This window comes from Mustela lutreola, chromosome 3 (assembly GCF_030435805.1).
Source record: "Mustela lutreola isolate mMusLut2 chromosome 3, mMusLut2.pri, whole genome shotgun sequence".
NCBI classification, from domain to species: domain Eukaryota; kingdom Metazoa; phylum Chordata; class Mammalia; order Carnivora; family Mustelidae; genus Mustela; species Mustela lutreola.
In genome coordinates, this window is record NC_081292.1 from 141,577,136 (window position 1) to 141,597,673 (window position 20,538).

Consider the following 20,538-nt stretch of genomic DNA (forward strand, 5'->3'; position numbering starts at 1 on the left):
TCTATATTTCCTTCTAATACTTGTGTGGTTTCATTTTTTTTACATTTACATTTCTGGTCCATTTGGCACTTATCCTGGTGGATAGTAAGAGGTATGGGTTCAATTTTCTTTTTTTTTCTTTTTTTTTTTTTTAAAGATTTTATTTATTTATTTGACAGACAGAGATCAGAAGTAGGCAGAGAGAGAGAGAGAGAGAGGAGGAAGCAGGCTCTCTGCAGAGTGGACAGCCCGATGCGGGGCTCAATCCCAGGATCCTGGGATCATGACCTGAGCCGAAGGCAGAGGCTTTAACCCACTGAGCCACCCAGGCGCCCCAAGGGTTCAATTTTCTGATAGGCAAGGTGGCCCCATGGAGTGGGGGTGGGATGACCGGGGGAAAATAATCTGTGATCCTTCTAGTCTGAGCCACTAGGTGGCACTCTTCTGGATTCATTTCTGTGGGACTAGGAGGAAACGCTCTAAGTCTTCAAAAGAAAAAGGAAATGACTAGCTAGGTTTAATTGGCCAAGAGGAAGCCCCAGTGGGAAGTTCCCTTCCAGCCACACGATTTTGACGTCTATAGTCAGACTCTGCGCTTCTTTGCCCTTGTTAGAAAATATCACTTCCTCCATATCACTGTTTCACACCAGGAGTGCCCATACGTGCAAAGACTGCTTTTGTGGTGAGTGGGCCCTGGCATAAGGTCATCCGGAAAGAAGTCAGGAAGAGGTCAGGATGGTCACTGTCCTGACCTGTTCTTCCTGGGGAGCCTGGAACAGAGGGTGACAAGACCGTGATTCCTGTCCCAAAGCTAGAGCCAATGGGCCCTGTTATTGCACACATGCTACTTAGCTTTCGATTCCTCATCTGGAAAATGGTACGACAATGCCTTCCTTACCCATGAGCCAAGGATATCAATGGGATAAAACGATGCAAGTAGAAACGTGTGGGGAAAGTAAAGAACACCGTGCAAACGTGTTTTTGTTGTCGTTATGGTTACATTTGACCATTTGTGGATATGTCACTATGGAAGTTACAGTGGAAGAGCTTGTACTTCTAGGCTAATTTGCTGTTGATCAGGTGATTATTATTATTATTTTTTAAATGTATCCTCTCTCTTGTGCTTAGTGAGAAAATGGACTTGGATGGCCTAAGGACTGCCAAAGTAGAGACCCTGGCAGGGTGCCCACGACAAGCTTTCCTCTCAGCCACTAAACCCCCAAAGTTGTGTGCAAAGGAAATTATCTATCTGTATGTTTTTCACAGCTTGTATCGGGTTACTAAAGGGGTTCATAGTTCAAAAGTGGTTAAGAATGATAGATCTGAAAAAGGGAGGCCAGCCAGCCCCAGGGTCTCCTCCCCATTTGGCTTCTATAAAGACTTAACTGGTTCTAGTCCCTTCCTAGCCCCTAGATGAGATTTATGGCTCCTGATCTCACTTCTCACCCTAGCTGGTCTGGAGCGAGAGAGAAGAGAGATGGGGGAAGGATCTAGAAGGGGTGTGGCGTGTGTAGAAACCAAATATGAAACTCCAAGGCGGTGATGGCTCTGCACGTAGGTCAGAAAACAATTTTGTGTTGTAAAACTCTGTCATGCCACAGTAGTCTTCTTTCTGTTCCTCAAATGTGCCAAAGCCGTTCCTACTTAGGACCTTTGTGGGGGCAATTTTGATTATCTAGAATGTTCTTTGCCCTGGTTTCTCCTGACTGGCTCCTTCCTATCAACTCCAATATCATTTTCTCAGAAAAATCCTCTCTGATCACAACCCACCGCACCCCCCCCAGCATAAAATTATCTTTCAAGAGTCCTAGTGCCATGGGAAATCATCTTTTGTAATTTGCTCATGTGTTTGTTGTCTGCACTGCTCCCCCTGCCCCCCACCCCCGCCGCCGCACACCAGCAGAGTGAAAGCACCCTCTGGGCAGGAATGACATGTTATTTCCAGAGCCTACAATACTATCCAACACAAAGCAAGTACTCAACACATGCTCACTGAGTGGATACGTGTCTTAGAGAAGGAACTGTGTTCTTATTAGAAAGTACTGTGTCAGCGTCTTGGACTCTTCTTTTCCCCTTGGTGCCCATGTCCAAGCCCTCAGGTCCCACCTGCATATTCTACTTCTGAGAAATGTCTGCCACCTTTCCTCTGTCCCCTCCTGCTCCCCCACCCCCACCCCCACAGCTGAAGCTTGGTCGCCTAGGTATTATTAGCCCTGTTCCTCTCACCCTGCTGCCCAAGACTTTCCAGAAACACAGGTGTCCCTGCCCCAGCCCATACCCTCCTCCCTTGCCCCCATTCACCCCCACTCCTGGGACAACTGAACCCTTTATATGTCTTCCTGGCCTTCCTTGGGGCTGAATCAAAGTGTCCTCCCCATATTAACTCCAAGCTTTGCTTTTGCAGCTTACAGATCTTGCCTCTCTCATTAGGGGAGCCCAAGCAAGGCAGAGTAAGCAGCTCTTTGGGAATCCTGGGAGAAGACATAAATGTCTGCCCCTGAGGTGCACGGGGCCTCTAAAGGCAACAGGGTGGGTGTGTCAGAGAGAGCTTACTGAGATGTCTCAGGAGAGGGCCAACAAGGAGCCCCCAAGGGCAGACCTGGGCCCTTCGACAGCTCCAGGGAGGGCCCATGGGCTGAGATGCTGGGCCTGGCCTGCCACAAATCAGTGAAGCCCTCGAAAGGACTGGAACAGAGCTGCGCCGGGGCAGCTGTCCCTGTCCCCCCTGTTTGGCTGAAGGGATATTGGTACAAGGGTAGCAGGTGGCTGTCGAGTAACTTCAGAGGAAAGAATGCAAATCTGGCAAGATGGGAGATCTTGGCTTTGGTGGAGGAGCAAATACTGACCTCGGGTGATGATGTGGCCCTTCTCTTTCCTCAGCTCTCCAGAAGAACCCCCTTTGGACTGAAGTAGGAAAGCTTGATGCAGGCTGTTCAGGTAGTGACATTTAGAGACCTTTCTTATGAAAGACGTTTGATTTCCTGTGAGTTACTGCCATTAAAGACATTTATTTCTTATACCAAAAGTCTCAATTCATCTTGTCTCTAGAGATCATTTCGTCTCATACTGTATGCTATCTCAGCAGAAAAAAATGCTTTCCCCAAATGTGTCACTGCTATTTTTAAAAAGGTTCAGTGACCTATTTCTGTAATTCTCACAGACACTGAAAGAACAGCAGTCTATTTAGGCTCAGCTCTGTCACTGAAAAGTTACCCCTGCCAGGTGTTGCCTGCAGAGGAATCACCTCGCTGGGCAGGAGAGTCTGAAGAAGTATGAGGAGGGTCGTCAGAGTGAGATCCTGGGAGCAGAAACACACATTCACCCTCACACCTCTCCAGGTTGGAACAGTGTCCCGGTGACTGCAGTCCGACTTCAGCCCGATTTGACATTGGGAGATTCTCCATAATTCACTACTTCCCAAAGTACCTGAAAAGACAATTTACAAAAGAGGAACTTGGCTCATCGACTGATGCACGTAAAACAGGTTAGCTCCTCTAGTCATCACAGATGTGAACATTATAGCAATGCCACTGTCAGAACTCACCTATGCTGGGAGCAGTCAGGATGGCGATTACCCTTCAGTCGGGGATGAAGGGCCAAAGGGGCATGACAGGTGCTTCTGGGGTTCTGGTCATGTTCAGTTTCTTGATCTGGGTGCTGGTTACTTAGAAGTCTACTTTGAGAAAATTCGCTTATGATCTGTGTACTTCTCTGAGTGTGTGATAAGCCTCACCGAAAAATCTACATAAGAAAACCAGCTCACTTTCTACCTATTAAGTTATATTTATATATATATATATATATATATATATATAGAGAGAGAGAGAGAGAGAGAGAGAGAGAGAGCATGCAAGCGAGCACGCCCGTGCAGCTGAAGCCATAATGAAGCTGCAATTTTCACATATTGCTAGTGGCAGTGTACATTAATAGAGCCCTCTTCGGCTCTATTTTGGCCTCCTCTTTGGGGAGCGATTTGGCAATATGAATTTAAAAATCTTAGAAGCGTTTGTATTGTTAACTACGAAATTCCACATCTGAGACTCTATCTTAAGAAATAATCCTAAATGACCAAAAAGGTTTATGTGCATGTATGCATTGCAATGTCATTTACAATAAAAAAAAATGTATATTAGTAAAACATTGAAAGTAATCTAAATGTCGAACTATAGGGCAACAGGTGAAGTTTGATAAATCCACACGATGACATTTTATCACTTAAAGTGAGCAATGACAGAAGGAAATAGAATGTAGCAAGTATAAAAAGCAGGGTATAACATTGTAGGCACAATTACAATTGGGTTTAGAAAAAAAAAGGAACACCCCTATGCAGAGAAAAATCACAAGATAAAAAAAGTGATCAAAGTTTACATTTGGGTAACAGAACTATGGGCAATATATTTTCTCTAATTTACTATCCCATGTTTGCCAAATTTTGTTTCCTGAGTCTGTATTACTTCAGTCAAGGAAATAATATTTAAAGAGTAAACCTTGTGGGGATGCCTGGGTGGTTCAGTGGTCAAGTGTCTGCTTTGGCTTAGGTCATGATCCCAGGATCTTGGGACCAAGGCTCATATTGGGCTCCCAGCTCAGCAGGAAACCTGCTTCTCCCTCTCCCACTTCCCCTGCTTGTGTTCCCTCTCTAGCTGTCCCTCTCTGTCAAATAGATAAATAAAATCTTTTTAAAAAGGTGGTGGGTAAGCCTTGTGCCTTCTACTCAGTCTCAGAGGGTGCTGCCCTCTGATTCTTCTAGGTCCCCTACACTCCTGCCTAATATCACCACCACTTGGTTCCAATGGCCCAGGAAAATTCCTCAAGTTCACTACCAGGACTACAAATGTGCCAAGGTCCTACAAAAACAGTTGAAATCTGGGGGTGGGGGTGGGGATGGGGAGACAACTGTTGGTTCAAAAATAGAAGTGTAAGATTAAAATTCACCAATTTTTATTGCAATAGCTATAAAATGTAAATTACATCAGCTCCTTTAACTGTTAACATTTGATTTCATAAAAAATTTTCATTAAATTTGAGACCAATTTGTCGGTTAAATTTTTGTTATAGTCAAGATTTTCTGACTCCTCATGACCTTTGAAAGAAATACTAGTTAATATATATTAAATTCCTTTTTGGTAGCCGTATACTTTTAAAAAGAACACAGAATTAGGAGAGATCTCTCAGAAATAGCAATATGATTGCGTCTCTTGTGGGATAGACTGGGTTTCAGGCTTGTTTACAGGTAGGCTGGGGTCTCCGCAAGTGAGAAGGCCTCCGCCAAGCCATCTTTATTTCTTCCCTCAGGTAATGGCGACTATTAAAGGGCTTCCCATCCCATCCAAGCCCTGCTCCAAGTCTGCATCTGGTAAACATCCTACAGGAGCGCCCCAAGCCTCCTAAGAGAAGTCTGGGCTGACCCTGAGGCCGGGTAGGCCCCTCCCCTGCCCTTTCCCCTAAATACCCGCTCCCGCCACCCTCTTCCTTTTGCCAAACCACTTTCCTTCCCCGAGGGTCCTTATGGGAGGATCCTTATCACCTTCCACCCATTGCCCTGGGAGTTCTCTGAGAGCCCAGACCATTCCGTCAAGATCTTTCTTAACCTTGGAAAAACTCCTGGAGGTGAGGAGGTTATGCATGAATGACAGGAAGGGGGAGGAGTGGAAAGAGAGACACGGCTCAGGAGGGGCTGGGGTGGGGGTAAAACCCCAGGACAAGTGAGGCAGCTTTGGACCTCTGGGTAGGCAGAACGCATGGCTCTACCAGTCTGAAGCGCGGGGAGGGGCTCGGATAGAGAAACCAAGGGGTGGCCACCAATTTAAATGGGGTGGGTTGGGGTGGAAGCCAGGGCTGTGGCTGTGAGGAGCCCACTTCACAAGGGTGGGCAGAGAGGGGCCCCTACGCTGCTCAGTTGGTTAAAAGTCTGCCTGCCTTCTGCTCAGGTCGTGGCCCCAGGGTCCTGGGATCAAGTCCCCCATTGGGGGACCCGGCTCACTGGGAGCCTGCTTCTCCCTCTGCCTGCCCCTCCCTGTGCTCGCTCTCTCTGTCAAATAAATAAAATCTTAAAAAAAAAAAAAAAATGTGGGCAGAGCCACCACACCAGGGAGAATCCCCACTCCTCGTGGGCCTGGCAGAAGAGTTGAAGACAGCAGGGGCTGTGAGGTTCTTGGGCTTCCAGCAGAAAGAGCCAAAAAGTACTACCTGGAGGCATGAGACCCCTGGAGGCCAGCCCTGCAACAGTGAGCACTCAAAGGCCTGTGGACTCTGGGCCAGGCCGGAATTAACCCCCCAGTGAGCTGCAGAACAATGCTAACACAAGCCCCCGTTTACAGATAGGCACAGGTGGGCTGAGGAACCTGCCCAAGGACCCACGGGAAGGAAGCACAGGCGTGGAGACGTGGCTCCGGATGCCAGCCCAGCGCTGGGTTGCCTCTAAGCGAGACTGAGGCTGGAAGAGTGTCCCTAGGAACCGGTTACTAGAAAGCCCCCGGGGCAGTGGGGTGAGGACCTGCAGCCGAGCAGCTGGAGAATTGCAGAGTCACGGAAAGGGGAAGAAAGGTGACAGGGAGGGACTATTTCATGGAGCAAAGGGGTGTTTGCAATTTTGCAAGTGTATTTGCTATTTTTCTCACATCAAGAAGCAATCGCCAGTTAATACTTTCATCCTTCTAATGTCTAAAAAAATTACCCTAGAGCTGCTTCCAGGTGGCACATGGAGCTTGTGGCCAAGAGTTGTCCATGCAGCCACCAACATGGACAGCTTGTGCCAAGTCTTGTTCTTGTCCTTGATTGTCCCAACCTGAAGCTGAGAAGTCCAGCTCTTCCCCACTCCCCGCCCCCTCAGGGTGCCGGACAAAGACGGTGCTGGAGATGGAGTCTGATTTCCTCATCACGGGAGGGACCCTGATGGTGTGGTTGCCCAGCTTGTAGGCTCTGTGCCTGATGAACATGGGTGTGAGAGGCCAGCAGATCTCTTGGCCTACAGAGTTGGTGGAAATACATTGTGCAAGGACTTGCATCCAGCTTTTAGTTTACAGTGGGAAGTTGGAAAGCTTCTGTTTCATAATCCTGGATCAATGCAGTGCATCCAACATTCCAAAACTCAGTAGATTTCTTCTATTCATTGGACTCATCTGTGTCCTGTTGGTTTTTTTTCATGACCAGCCCCATAGTACGTATGAACCTGCCAGGCTGTCTATCTGAGGGGTTTGTGTGCCTTTTGGGAAGAAATCAGCAGCTATGGATTTGCTCCTGATCGTGAAGTTTTAAAGGTTGTGCCCATCCTCCCATCTGAAATGTGGAAAAGGTAGAGAAAAAGAAGCATCTCTGAAAAGAAAGAAAGCCTCTCATAGCTTGGCCTAGATGTCTTGGGAAGGAAGAGACAAACTTGTCAAACTTGTTTTTTCAACAACATAAAGTGACATTTACTTATTAGTTATCTTCATTCATTCATTCATTCATTCTTTCTTTTAAAGATTTTATTTATTTTTTTGACAGAGAAAGAGCGTGGGGGAGAGCACAAGCAGAAGGAGTGGTAGGCAAAGGGAGAAGTAGGCTCCCTTTGAAGAAGTCAGGCAGGGAGCCTGATGGGGGTGCTTGATCCCAGGACTCCGGGATCACAACCGGAGGCAAAGGCAGATGCTTGGGGTGCCTGGGTGACTCAGAGGTTAAACCTCTGCCTTCAGCTCAGGTCATGATCTCAGGATCCTGGGATTGAGCACCACATCTGGCTCTCTGCTTGGCGAGGGGTCTGCTTCTCTGCCTACTGGTGATCTCTCTCTCTGTCAAGTAAATAAATAAAACCTTAAAAAAAAAAAAAAAGGCAGATGCTTAACCGACTGAGCCACCCAGGTGCCCCTTAGTTTCTCATTTCCTTTTTTTTTTTTTTTTAAGATTTTATTTATTTATTTGACAGAGATCACAAGCAGGCAGAGAGGCAGGTGGAGAAAGTGGGGGTGTAGCAGGGTGTGGGTGGGGGGGACACAGACCCCCTGCTGAGCAGAGAGCCAGATGTGGGGCTCCATCCCAGGACCCTGAGATCATGACCTGAGCCAAAGGCAGAGGCTTAACCCACTGAGCCACCCAGGCAACTGTTTTGTTTTGTTTTGTTTTTTACAATACCTTTTTTTCTCCTTTTTGAGAACAGATTTCTGGTTTTCAGAAATTATTGTAAAATCAGGAAGCAAAATCCTGTAAGCTGAGATGGCATTTACCTGTACTGTTTTGCCTTTCAACAGAGTGGGAACCAAACATTAGTGCAGATATGTATGTAAGTTGGTTTCCTGAACAATAGAGTAGGAAAGGAACAGAATTAAATAATTTTTCTAATAAAAAATATTACCAATTAACATAGCACTAAAAAGCTAAGCACATGTCCATGACTCACTTAACTTCTCCCTTAATGCAGACCACCGGTACCAAACACTGGAGGCCTTTCTCTTCATTACTCAACATTATGGGTTTTCTTATATTGTCATCACTCACAGATCCTCTTCCGGGGCAATGCTGTGTGTAGAGTCCCCTGGAAAAGTGAGGAGGAAGGAGACTAGGATGGTTCTGCCTGGAGGCCTTTACTCTAGATATTCCCTCTAGGGAAGCCTGAGTGACTCAGTCAATTCAGCATCTGACTCTTGATTTCAGCCCAGGTCATGATCTCAGGGTCATGGGACGGAGCCCCTTGTTGGGCTCTGCGTTCAGTGCAGAGTCTGCTTGAGATCCTCTCCCTCTGCCTGTTCCCCCGCCTCTCTCAAATAAATAAGATAAAATAAAATAAATCAACACCTGTCTTCCCTCTGGTATCTTGGCTAACTTCCTTGCTTCCCTCAAGTCTCTCACCATCTCACCATCTTGTAATACTGCCGCCAGCCCCCTGCCACTACACTGCGGGAGCTCCTGCCTCCCATACCCTGCTCTATTTTGTTCTTTCCTTTTTCCACAGCAACTGTTACCACTAAGTAATACTTTGAGGCATTGTCTTTTAAGTTTCCAGCACATCTCCCCCACCCCAACTACAACAGTGCAAGCTCCTCGAGGCAGGTGCCTTTATGTCTGGTTTTCTGACCTAATCCAGGTATTGGGAGCAGTTCTGAAAGAGAAAGCAGTAGAAGCTCCATTAATACTTTTGGAATAAAAGAGGCACCATCTCAGTGGCTATGACTCCTTCATTAAACAGGAAGGGCTGTAGCCAGTGTTTGGAAGATGGGCAGCCTTTCCTAGGGGAGAGAAACAGAAAAGGCATCCCACATAGAGGAGTGACGAGCAAATGCTAGAAGGTAGGAGAAAGTTAGGTCATTTGGGAGGCAGTGAGTAGACAATATGGCAGTGCCAGGATGTAGGACATTGGATGCTGGAACAATGGGTGTGGATTTTCTTCCATAGGCAGTGGAAGGGTAGGGAAGTGGTGGTTATGGAAGGGTTTTGAGCGGGAAAGGACTTTATGCAAATAATTTTTTTTCTGAGTTTATTTATTTATTTTTAGTAATCTCTACACCCAAAGTGTGACTTGAACTCATGGCTTCAAAATCAGGAGTCATAGGCTTCTCTGACTGAGGCAGCCTGGTGCCCCAAAAGTTGACATTTTAGAAAGATTAATCTGGAAGTGGGGTGCCTTTCAGGTGGGAGCGGTCCCCTCTGGGATGTTTTTCCTCAATCCCCTCCCCTTGCCTTTCCCTCCTCATGAGCACTCTGGGGATTTACTGTACTCCATCTTCGCTGTGCTCTCACTACTCCAGTTTTAGCCAGAATCTGAGACTGAAGGTGTGTGGCACTTCTTAGATTTGGAGGGAGGAGGCTTTGGCTCTGCCCGCTCTCCTTTGTCTAGGTGAAGTCAGGGGAGGCAATATCCATGGCCCCTGGTTAAAAATGGCATGTGGCACTTAGAATGCTTCCTCCTGCTTCTCCATCTTTGAATTTGTGGTATGGTCCCCAAGAGGGATGAATGAATGCTTGAGATTTCCCTAAGCAATACTGAAATTCTAAAGGAGTGAAAGGTGGGGAGACCTTTGACCAGCACATCAAGAACATGGATACATTAGAACTGGAGCCTTGTGTTACAATTGCAAGTCAAACTCCAAGTGGGGTAACCAGCCCATTAGCGCAGGCCTGTGAAAACTGGCTTTTCTGCCATCTCTACACACACACACACACATACACGGGTGCACACTCTCACATACACACATTCATTGGGCCCTGGAAAGATCAAGGCCAACTGCAAAGTACCCATTCCCCAAGACTCCTAATTTATATTGGGAACTAGCTATAAAGCTCCCCCTGCTCCCCAATCTTCCCTTGCAATGATAAAGAGCATGTCACATCACACTAAATGTGACACTTAATCAAAACCCGTCTTCTTTAACAAACCCTTAACCTCCAGCACATGAGAGTCACCAAGGCCAAGGGACGAGACAGGGAGCCAACTCAGGTGGCACAGGCTTTGATTAAGATGATACAGATTTCCTTTTATTTCACTTTCATCAGAGTTGTAAAATTCGAATCTATCCCCTTTTTGATTTGACAACAGCACATTTCAGTAGAGGTTGACACCAAAAAAAGATCAGGACTTGTTCTCTCTTCAACCGGGAGTAGACGATAATTTCTCTGAATCCCCTTCAGTAATGATCCTCAGAGCTTCTGATCTTCCCATAAGCAAGTTTTGCAGGGGACGTGGTTAAACGGAAGCACAAACCTGCCTGGCATCTGGTTCCTTTCTTAAGTGGTATCTAAATACCCTTAATCTCTAGGCCCTGGAAAAGACCTCCCCTTCTCTGTCTCCTTTCTTGGGTCTTTTTTTTTCTCAGACTTAAGTCCTCCAGTGAATTCTTTCGCCAGATTTCTGGGGCAGGAAATCGACGTCGCTGCCACACAGTACTTGAAAAACTTGTGGGGGCTCCAGCAGTTGTCCGTTTCTATAGCATGAGCCATGGTTTTCTCTCCTGATGGGTGAGGGATTTTGTTTTACAATTATGTAATCCCTAGCTAGATCCCAAAAGAACAAAAGTGTTTCTAGCTACTTAATATACATTTATTGAATCTCAATTAGGGATGATGGAGGTGTGATAAGAGAAAAGATTATTCTGCTTTCAAGTAACTGGAAGTAAGATGTGGCATTCACAGCAGGGTGGGACAAGTGGCTACAAGCCTTCCAAAGCATAGACAGTGCATGGATCCAGAAAACATTAGGCATCTACTGTGTGCTGGGCCCTGTTCTGGGCACTGGGATATAGATTTGTACACACTGGACAACATTCCTGCCTGCAAGGCACTTACAATCTAGCAGGCGCTGGGCACATTTTCAGCTTTTGAACAACCCACACTTGGCCCTTTGTATGTTGACCTTTTCAAATCACCTTTTATAGTCTGGGTCTGGATTTGGACTGGGTGCTGTGGTCATTACTGAGAAAGCACAGACATGACCACCAACAAGACTAGAAGACAACTTATGGAATGGGAAAAGATATTTGCAAATGTTATATGCATGTAATACAGGATTAGTATCCAAAATACATAAAGAAATTATATAACTCAACACCCAAAATACAAATAATCCAATTTAAAAATGGGCAGAAGATGTGAACAGACATTTCTCCAATGAAGACATCCCGATGGCCAAGAGACATATGAAAAGTTGCTCAACATCACTTGGCATCTGGGAAATGCAAATCAAAATGAGAATGTGATATCACCTGATACCTATCAGAATGGCTAACATCAAAAACACAAGAAACAAGAAATGTTGGCGAGGAAGTGGAGAAAAAGGAACTCTCTTACACTGCTGGTGGGAATGTAAACTGGTGTAGCCACTGTGGAAAACAGAATGGAGGTTCCTTAACAAATTGAAAGCAGAACTACCCTATGATCCAGTAATCACTCTCCTGGATATTTACCCAAAGAAAACAAAAACACTAATTTGAAAGGATGGATGCACCCAAATGTTTATAGCAGTATTTTTTTTACAATAGCCAAATTATGGAAGCAACCTAAGTGTCCATCGATAGATGAATGGATAAAGAAGATACGGTACATATACATAATGGAATATTACTCAGCCATAAAAAAGAATGGAACATGTCATTTGCAATAACATGGATGGATTGAGAGAGTAAAATGCTAAGCAAAATAAGCCAGTTAGAGAAAGACAAATGCCATATTATTTTACTCATCTGTCGAATTAAAGAAACAAAACAAATGAACAAAGGGGAAAAAAGGAAACAACCCAAAAAACAGACTCTTAACTATGGAGAACGAACTGGTGGTTGCTGGAGGAGAGGTGGGTGGGGGCTTGAGTGAAATAGGAGATGGGATTAAGAGCATACTTACTGTCCTGAGCACTGAGCCCTATAGGGACCTGTGTACAAAATCACGCTTTTGTACACCTGAGAGGAATATAACACTGTATAGTAACTACACAGGAACTAAAAGGAAAAGGAAAGGAAAAGATAAGAAAGGAAAGGAAAGAAGAGAAGAAAGGACAGACAGGAAAGGGCACTTACCTTTTATTCAAAGATAGAAAAAAAAGCAGAATACCCAGAATATTTCAAAGTGGAAGGGGAAAAAAATGGTTTTTTATAAAAAGCCTATGTTTCAGCCAGAAAGAGGAGATAAATAACAATAAAGAATCTTCCTTCCCCAGACCAGGTTAAGGCTAAAGATTATGGACGAACCCAGACTGAGAACACAGAAGTTGGTGCCAAGGGCCAGGGCAGGAAAAGAGTAAGTGTTGGGCTTGCCTTGACTTTTCTAACTGGAGGCCTTTCCATCACCCCTAGAAGACAGTCTTCAACTTCCAAGGGGCCCAGCAAAGCATCACCTGGATCCATGTCTGTGCGTGAGTGGGTGCGGGATGATGGCCCGCGAGCAGATCAGTCGGCAGAGAATGCTGGTGGCTGAGGGCGGCAAGAGCCATCGGGAGCTGTAGCAGCAAGAACTGCTAGAACCTGGTGGTTACTCAGCAGCGTGTGGCCTGCATTCTACTTTCCCCCACACAGGCCCCTGAACTTCTTGGAAAGCAATGCAGCACACATGGGAGGGAACCACAGGTCCCAAAGCCAGTGAGAGCTGGGGCCCAGAAGGCTGCCTTTGTCCTGGAAGAGGAGCTCCTTCCCCTTTCTCACCTGGCAGAGGAGCCCAGGGTGGTGCTACGATCCCTGTTCAAACTTCTTAGGGATTAGATTTGACCGCCCCCTCACCTCCCCCTTATCTCCCTCCCAACGAGCAGGAGGACTGTGAACCTCATTACAGAATTCAGTCACATTGAGGTGAGTCAACAGGTGTGTTGTGTTCTCCTCTGAGCTTTTGTGATAAAATTTTCTGCACCTTAAGCTATTTATTATGCATTTTTTTCAACATAAAAGTAGAGGGGATAGTATAAAGAGTCCCATTTACCCATCATCTAGATATAACCATTAACATCTCACCATATGCTAGAGTCTGAGTGATTATAGGCACCCCCATCAATTCATAGGTTGAAAACTGACCCGGAACATGATATTAGGAGGTGGGACCTTTGGGAGGTGATTAAGTTATGAGGATGGGGCCCTCATAAATGGGTAAGCACCCTTATAAAAGAGATCCAAGTGAGCTCTCTCACCCTGTCTGCCACCAGAGGTCACAGTGAGAAGACACCATCTGTGAACCAGGTGGCAGGCACTCATTAAATACCAGATCCGCCGGCACCCTGACCTTGTATTTCCAGCCTCCAGGACATCGAGAAGTAGATTTTGTTGTTCATAACCAGACTACATTATTCTGTTATAGGAGACCGAGTGGACTAAGACACCATATTTGCTTCATGAGGCTTTATTTCTTCAGTATTTTAAAATAAATCATAGACATCGTATTTCATCCCCAAATAGTTCGGTATGTACTTTTTGAAAGATGAGGATGTTGTCTTATATAACCACAACACCATTATCACAATATCAAAATTAATAATAAATTCCTAAATATTTTCTGATGCCCAGTCCAAACTCAAATTTCCTTGATCTATGCCAAGATATCTTCTATAGTTGGTACGTTTGAATCGGGATCCAAACAAGGTCCACACATTGCATATGGCTGTTATGTGTCTAGCTGCTTTAATGTAAGAGAATCACTTTGAAGTATTCACCAGTGGGTTGTTCTCACCCGCCCCTCTGTCCTGGGCTTCAGCAAATCTCTCCAGGTATACCCCGAGGGCCCTTCCCAGCAGTCCAGGCAGGCCACCAGACCTGGACTGACCGGGGTCTGGAGGAGGCAGCCTTGGCATGCAACCAGAAACACGGGGTTTCAAAATTTCAGCTATGAAGCATGACATTTGGAAAAATGTATGATGAAATTTCTGTGCCCTGGATCCGGACAAGATATAGCTTCTTCCTGGAGGAGGGAGAGAGAAGAAGGATGCCAGGGTAGAAGCGGAACTGAGAGGGAGAGCACTCCATGAGTCATGGGCCCGGGCAAAGGGGCTCTATCTGTCCTTTGTGCCGAGGAGCTGGGCAGCTGGCCTCCTCGGGGTCCTCAGCTGAGCACTGCCCTTGATAGTTCCTTTTGTTTGTTCGGTGGGAGGGACACCCATCTCTTCCAGGGGAGCTTTGCAGCCAAAGGGCCACAGCACAGGGATGCTCCCTGCTTGGGGAGGGGGACCCCGGCTACCTAGAGGGTTGGTGGTGCTGGGAAGGGGGCCTCTCCCATCCCCCCTTCACCCCAGCAGGCCAGCACCGTGGTAAGGGCATCCAGTCAGCGGGGTCAGGTGACACGCACCCTCTCCGTCTCTGAAGGGCTGCCTGGTCAACGGCATCCTTGTGTGCTCCCTCTGAGAGTTCAGCCATATGCTAGGTTGATTTCTTCCAAATCTGAAACTTTGATCAAAGAGTAGCATTTCTTATGTGGGGGGAGAGTGCCTGAAGCCTGAGCTTTGTCCCCCAGCACTATATTCCAGCTTCAACTATGCCCTAAACCCCTTGGACCAGAACTGTGTTTGTGAACCCCTAGAGAAGCGGCCCCCCGAGACCCTGGAGCCAGAGTGGAGAGGGTGTGAGCCAACACCCAGATGACAGCTGTTCTCTTGGCCTTCCGGAGTCCTGGCTGCCTTCTGTCTGCGCCTGTGTGAAAACTGGCTCCTGAGGGAATACTCATCTTCTTTGATGACCAGGTCGGCGTTCTCTGGGCTCTGGTCCTGTATGGGCTCTGGTGGCAGGGGTGCTGGGAAGGCCGTGCCCTCCGAGAGACTTCTGGCGGGACCCGGAAGTCCTGACGGTACCAGGGCGGTGGGAACTTGGGGATGACGGTGCTCTGTGGGCCTCCACATGGAGCTCCAAGATCTGGGCGGCTGGCAATCTGGTCTGCATCTGATCAATTTTATCTGCAAAGTATTCAGAAAATTTCTCCCCCAAAGAACATGTTGACCCCCTGAAGGAGGGAATGCAGTGTGGGTCGCTTGTTTGAAGACATTCTCCGTTTTGATGAGGCTTGTGCAGAGACCCAAGATAAGCCTCAGAACATGAGCCAAGCGGGTGGGGGAAAGGCTCCTCCGGTGACGCTCCGCGTCGTCCCCTGCCTTCCATTTTACGTGTTTACCAATTGTGAAAGCAAATCCAGCTGTTGGAAGGAATTGCTTCCAGATGACATTATGGGAAAGGAAAACACACTTTATTAAAAAAGCTGCAGAATAAAAAGCAGAACATGTACGCTCTGTGGGCCAGGATTCCATATGGACTATTTCCTGATATTGTGCAATAAGCCAGCTCCTGGGGTAATAATAAGAACAGTGCAAATGTTCCCTGCACTGGAGTCAGGAGACCAGAGCCGGGATGGGGCTTGGCAGAACTTGGGGAAAATCACTTGACCTCCCTGGGCCACCATATTTTTCTCCCTCCTAGGAATCCGCCTCCACCTTCACTGGGGAGCCCCATGAAAGCCTCAGAAAATATCTTCTGTGTGTCGAATGATGTGCAAGGACCATCAGAAAGCAAGGACATTTTGCTTTGGAAAATTGGATGCCTTTCTCGGCCCCCCAGCACAGAAATGTGCTGTGTTGGCTTTCTCAAAAAGATTTTAGAAGCTCTCTAATGAGCTGGAATTAAAGTGTCCCTTTACTAATTTGGTTTTACAGGTCACTGGATAAAACCTACTTAGAGTGGTTTGAAGAGGATTAGGACATTTGCGTCTCTTCCAAGTTGACTTTCCAGGCAGGGTCAGTCAGCAGCTGGAGACTCCCTTGGCTAGAGGCCAGAGCCCTTTTGTAAGCTGCAAGTTTGTAAGGGCCCGGTGAGCACACTGTAAGGCTATTACCCAAGAAATGGAAAGTTTGCAGGGAAATGAAAATGTAAATGCATAAAAGCAAGGCACACATTCCTGAGTTTGCGGGCCTAGAAGCATGCCGGAAAGGCCGGCACTGCCGTTCCACAGGGCAAAGCAAACAGTAGAGGCCGCCGACCCACGCTCCAAACTTCTCTTGGGGCAGTGTGGGCTTCGAGAGCTCCAGAATGGCCTTACGCTCAGGAAGTTCCCAAAGACTGATACTGGGGCTATTACAGTCAATATTAAATACAATTTAAAATGTTTTTTTCAGGGGCGCCTGGGTGGCTCAGTGGGTTAAGCCGCTGCCTTCGGCTCAGGTCATGATCCCAGGGTCCTGGGATCGAGCCCTGCAACAGGCTCCTTGCTCAGCAGGGAGCCTGCCTCTCTCTCCGCCTCTGCCTGCCTCTCTGCCTGCTTGTGCACTTGGTGGTGCTGGGAAGGGAGCCTCTCCCAGCCTACCTCCCCGGCAAATAAATAAATAAAATTTGACAAATAAATAAATAAAATCTTAAAAAAAAAAAAAAAAAAAGGTTTTTCAGTCCTATCAGCCACATTGTGAGTGCTCAACAGCCACATGCAGCGAGGGACGACGGATACAGTGAACCCTCACTCATTCATCTCATTCATTCACGGAGTGCACGGCCATGAAGGAAGCACTTAGTATCTCTGCCCTCACAGAGTTTATGTTCTAAAGGGGAAGAGAAACAAGAGACAATAAATACAGTGAGTAAATTTTTCCATCACTTGTGGTCCCCCCAGGAAACAGATGACATTCAATTGAGTAATCAAGACGACTTTAATGAGTGGATTTACCAAGATGTGGGTAGACTTCAGGGAAACCAACAAGAAATGGTGTTGTACTGGAGAACCACCCACTGTGGGGAACCACCGCCCACGCACTGGCCTCACGAGGCAAGAGAAGGGGCAGTCACCAGAACCCTGTGAGAGAGCTCTGGGGTGTGGGCTGTAGCCTCTGTGAGAGGGACCGGACCAGGCATGACGCCCCAGGTGGGGTGGGAGCTTTGGGACTGGACTCTGTATCGCTCCATGCTCAGAGCTCCGGCCTGTATCCGGTTCCCCCCACCCCCCCACCCCCCCACTGGCGGGCCCCAGGGAAGCTGCAGGCATGGAGTCCTCTGGGGGCACAGAGCAGCATGGAAAAGAGTGCAGAGAGAATCTGGGTGGACAAATAGAATCAGCATCATCATGCCGCACACTAGAAGGCAACGGCGCAGGAGGAAGAGGAGGTCAGAGGGAAGGACTGAGAGGTCTGGACAGCCAAGTAAAACAAATGGCCTGAAGCCCACGCTCTCCTTCCTCTGCTCTCCCACCACCCCTCTCTTTCCTGTTATGACTAATTGTGTCCCCTCTGAGTCCTACCATCTCTATGCTGCTTCTGCCACTTGTCACATCCTCTCTCTTTGGGTACCTTCACAAGGTGCCCGGAGCAAAGCAGGCAGCTCTGGTGAACTTGCAGGGAGTCCCTATGCTCTGCTTTATTTTATTTTATTTTAGATTTTATTTATTTGACAGAGAGAGACAAAGTGAGACAGAGAACACAAGAAGGGGGAGTGGGAGAGGGAGAAGCAGGCTTCCTGCTGAGCAGGGATCCCAATATGGGGGTCGATCCCAGGACCCTGAGATTGTGACCTGAGCCGAAGGCAGATGCTTAATGACTGAGCCACCCATGGCCTCCTTATTTCATCTTTTGAGAATATTTTATTTATTTATTTGAGAGAGAGCACATTCAGGGGCAGAGAGAGGAGAAGCAGGCTCCCCATCAAGCAGGGAGCCTGAAGCAGGTCTTGACTCTAGGACAGAAGGCAGACACTTAACCGACTGAGCCACCCAGGTGTTCCTTTATTTTTATTTTTAAATAGACTTTATTTTTCAGAATAGTTTGAATTTTAAAGAACAGTTGAGAAAATAGCACAGAGAATTCCCACATAACCCCACACCTAGCTTCCCTATTATGAACGTACCTTAGCACGGTACGTTTGTTACAATTAATGAACCAATAACAATATGCTGTTAACTAAAGCCCATATTGTTTTCTGATTTTCTCAGTTTTTCCATCAACTGGAGAGGTCTCTAAGCCTACTGTGCCACTCTCTAATCTAGGGCTACCTGTTTTCTTGATTCCCTTCCAGGCTTTTGAAAGCTAATAGAGAAAAATCACAAAACTGGGGTTGAGCGGGTCTAGTCTGACGAGAGAAGACATGGAAGCTCTAAACAGTTAACAATCTCCAGACACAAGGCATTATCTGTAGCCTCCTACTCAGTCCCATGCCTCCTAGACGCTGCCCTCCCTGTAGCCACCATAGAGTGCCCTAACGCTAATACCTCACGGACCATGGCTCAGTTACCCAAACTGAGAAATTCACGTTGATAGGAGTCTATTAACTAAATTGCAGACTGTAACTGAGATGTCACCATTTGTCTCACTAATATCCTTTTTCTGTTCTGGCATTCAGTCCAGGATACCACAGTCACTTGTCACGTCTCCTTAGCCTTCTCTAGTCTGTGACCATTTCTCAGACTTCCCTTGTCTTTCATGACCTTGACACTTTTGAAGAGTATTGGTCAGGTAGTATGTAAAATGTCCCTCAGTCTGGGTTTGTTTGCTGTTTGCTCATGGCTGGACGGGGATTATGAATGGTTGGGAAGGAGACCACACAGGGAAGTGCCTTTCTCAAGACATTGTGTGGGGGTGTGGGGGTGTCATGAGATGAGCAAACCTGAACTACAAACCACCTTAACCTTGCTCATTTTGTTAGGGTGGTACCCGCCAGTTACTCTTTTTCTTCTTCCACACTCTGTTACCAGCAAGTCATGAAACCAAGACCACACTCAGGAGAAAAGGTACTACCTTGTACTCTGGAGTAAGGGGTATCATCAAAGCATTTGTGGACGTATGTAAAAACCACTGCAGTATTAATGAATACTTTCAGGTAACTGATCTGAGGCTCTACAAAGATCCTGTATCTCCTTAAAGCCTCACCCATTAACCTTCACGTTCCTCAGGGGATCCTGCCTGCCACCATCACATCACTGCTCCGGGCTTCAGGAGATTTTGTCCCTTCCTCTTTCCTTCCTCATTTATAGTTTGGAATCCTTCCTCAGGACAGTTTTGTCTTCTGCTTATTTATTTGTTTATTCTGTCATTTATTGTTATCACTATGGGCTCCTGGGTCTTTATTTTCTTTGAGTTATAATCTGATACTATTGTTCTTCATTTGGTGCTCAAATTGTTCCAGTGTTGGTTGTTGGGAACCTCTTCCACTTTGTTCCTTTGTTCTTGGGACATGCTTTCATCCTTTTTGTGTTTTGCTTTGTTTCGAGCAGGAGTTTACTTTCTGTAGGTGTGAAATGCCCAAGCCTGTCATGTGTTTTCAGCTTCAGCTGCCTCAGCCTAGAGGGCCTCCCAGGGCATTTTTAATTTCCTTGCTGACCGGCTGGTGACTTTATTTAGGACCTGCTGCTCTGCCAGGATCAAAATCCTATCTGTACAGGCAACTCTCACAGTGGTAAAGGGTCTGACAGATGCAGTCCCTGGCCTGGCACTTGCCATTATGTGACTTTGGGCACACAACTCTGTAAGCCTCAGTGTTCTCTTCTGTAAAATGGGGAGTAACAATCCTAATTCCTATGGGGTATGAGAATTAAATGAGAGAACGCATGTAAAACAGTTCATATGCCTGTTCTAAGTATCTGATAACAATGTTTTTGATGATAACGAAGAAGCTGCTACTTCTGGTGCCAGCAACTGGTTTTAAGGGCAGACTGCCTTGCTTTGAAACTGTAATAAAACTCTCTGTGTCTCGGTTTCTCATCAGTAAAATGGGGATAATAACAAAAACCAGCTCATAACTTGACCTTTCCCAACCCATCCCTTATATCCCAATAAAAAACAGCTTCATAAGAGTTTTTAAAAAGCCAAAAAAAAAAAAAAAATCCCCAAACAAAGAAACCCCAGCTTATAGAGTGTTGGATTAAGTGAGTCCGTATACACGAAGCACTCAGAACAGGGCCTGACCCTTGAAACCTGTTAGCTGTTACTGTTTTTGTAATTATTACTATCGTAGACTAAATCCCTAGTTCCTCTGGTGTTATTCTCCCCATGGTTGGTAGGCCAAGAATTATGGCATAAAAATTAAACAATCTAATTTGAAAAAGAGAGAGAGAGACTATAAAATTGAAAGGTAATAGATGGTTAACATCACATGGTTATCATCTTTAAAAGAACAACCAAATTCAAATTCATAACTAGCTTGATCACCGTCTTGTGCTGTTGACGTT

General features: G+C 46.4%; 1 long non-coding RNA gene across 3 annotated transcripts; it reads left to right on the forward strand.

Annotated features, from left to right (window-relative positions):
* Positions 1-2,858: 2,858 nt before the first annotated feature.
* LOC131827080 (uncharacterized) lies at positions 2,859-16,752 on the forward strand. Of its 3 annotated transcripts, none has more exons than XR_009351877.1 (5): positions 2,859-2,916; positions 3,318-3,463; positions 5,275-5,398; positions 12,732-15,091; positions 15,819-16,751. It is a non-coding gene; the product is annotated as an uncharacterized LOC131827080 (long non-coding RNA). The 3 variants fall into 3 exon arrangements; XR_009351876.1 differs by lacking the exon at positions 2,859-2,916 and having other exon boundaries at positions 3,170-3,463; positions 12,732-13,220; positions 13,720-15,091; positions 15,819-16,752; XR_009351875.1 differs by lacking the exon at positions 2,859-2,916 and having other exon boundaries at positions 3,170-3,463; positions 15,819-16,752.
* The last annotated feature ends 3,786 nt before the right edge of the window (positions 16,753-20,538 follow it).